Source organism: Coenobita brevimanus, chromosome 109 (assembly GCF_032717465.1).
Source record: "Coenobita brevimanus isolate Jiangsu-jjx chromosome 109, ASM3271746v2, whole genome shotgun sequence".
Taxonomy (NCBI): Eukaryota; Metazoa; Arthropoda; class Malacostraca; order Decapoda; family Coenobitidae; genus Coenobita; species Coenobita brevimanus.
The window spans coordinates 30,856,141-30,857,338 of NC_137062.1; the positions used below are offsets into that span (position 1 = coordinate 30,856,141).

Here is a 1,198-nt window from a genome sequence, read left to right on the forward strand (position 1 = left end):
GATTTTCTGTTCTAAACACTACTTGCATCATTCTTATTATAGAATTCTTGAGACTTTCCTCACCCCTTTTTATAATTTCATTGCTTATCTTATCAGGTCCTGTTGCTTTTCCAACCTTTAATCTTTTCATTATTTCTCTCACTTCTTCTGCACTAAGATCTTCCTCATCTCTGTCCGTATTATCATACTTCCAACATTCACTGATCATATAATCTAATAGCTCTTTGTATTCTTCATCTCCATCTTCTATTACACTTTTCTTATAAACTTCACTATAATATTCTGTTATTCTTTCTTTAATTGCCAACGGCCATACCATGTTGAGTACACCGCTTCCCGTCCGATCAGCGAAGTTAAGCAACGTTGGGTCTGGTTAGTACTTGGATGGGTGACCGCCTAGGAACACCAGATGCTGTTGGCATCCCTACGTGTCAAGTGGGGTTGGTGGAGGATTAGTGCCCCTCCCTGTAAAACAATTAACTCTAAGCCGTTGGCCACCCTGTTTGGGATACATGGCGTCTGGCAATGAATGAATGAACTTTCTTTAATTAGTTTCGGATCCCTTATATCATTTCCCTCTTTGTCTTGTATTACGTATTGGCATGGTGGCTTCTTCTGCTTTTTTCTTCTAATCTCCCATAGCATGTTGTTATTGTTCCTCTTATTACTTAGTTCCTCAGCAATTTTCTCTAGCATTACCTCTTCATTTTCTTCAGTTCTTTGAGTGATTTTTTGCTCAATCTTTTGTCTCTCTCGTTCTAACTCCTCTTTCTTGTTTTTATCCTTTTCCATTCTTGACTTTTTCCTTATACAGTACTTCTCTTCTCTTCCATTAGTCTTTTGACCTCTTTATCTACTCCTTGTCTTACTTTTTCTGATACAGTAGTGCACCAACTTTCGCTACAGCAGGATTCGCGGAATCCACTTTCGCGGCATGCACCAAATATTCCCTAACTTCCACTTTCGCTTGAAAAAAATCGATTTTCGCACACAAATTTTGGGTTTGGGACAATATTTTGAACTTTGAATTTCCTGCACCGCCCGCCCGCAACCCACCGCCATCTTGAATGACGTCATGTCAACACTCTGTCCACCCATTCCCGCCATTGTGTACGAGCGTGCTAGCTCCATTGTGTTGGATTCTCACGGTTCAATGGCCTCTACTATACCTGGTAGTGTGGGGAAAGGGCCTGGTGGT

At 40.8% G+C, this 1,198-nt stretch overlaps 1 non-coding gene across 1 annotated transcript; it reads left to right on the forward strand.

The window, feature by feature from the left end:
- The first annotated feature begins 302 nt into the window (after positions 1-302).
- On the forward strand, positions 303-421 carry LOC145417243 (5S ribosomal RNA). The gene has a single exon (XR_013900457.1). It is a non-coding gene; the product is annotated as a 5S ribosomal RNA (ribosomal RNA).
- The last annotated feature ends 777 nt before the right edge of the window (positions 422-1,198 follow it).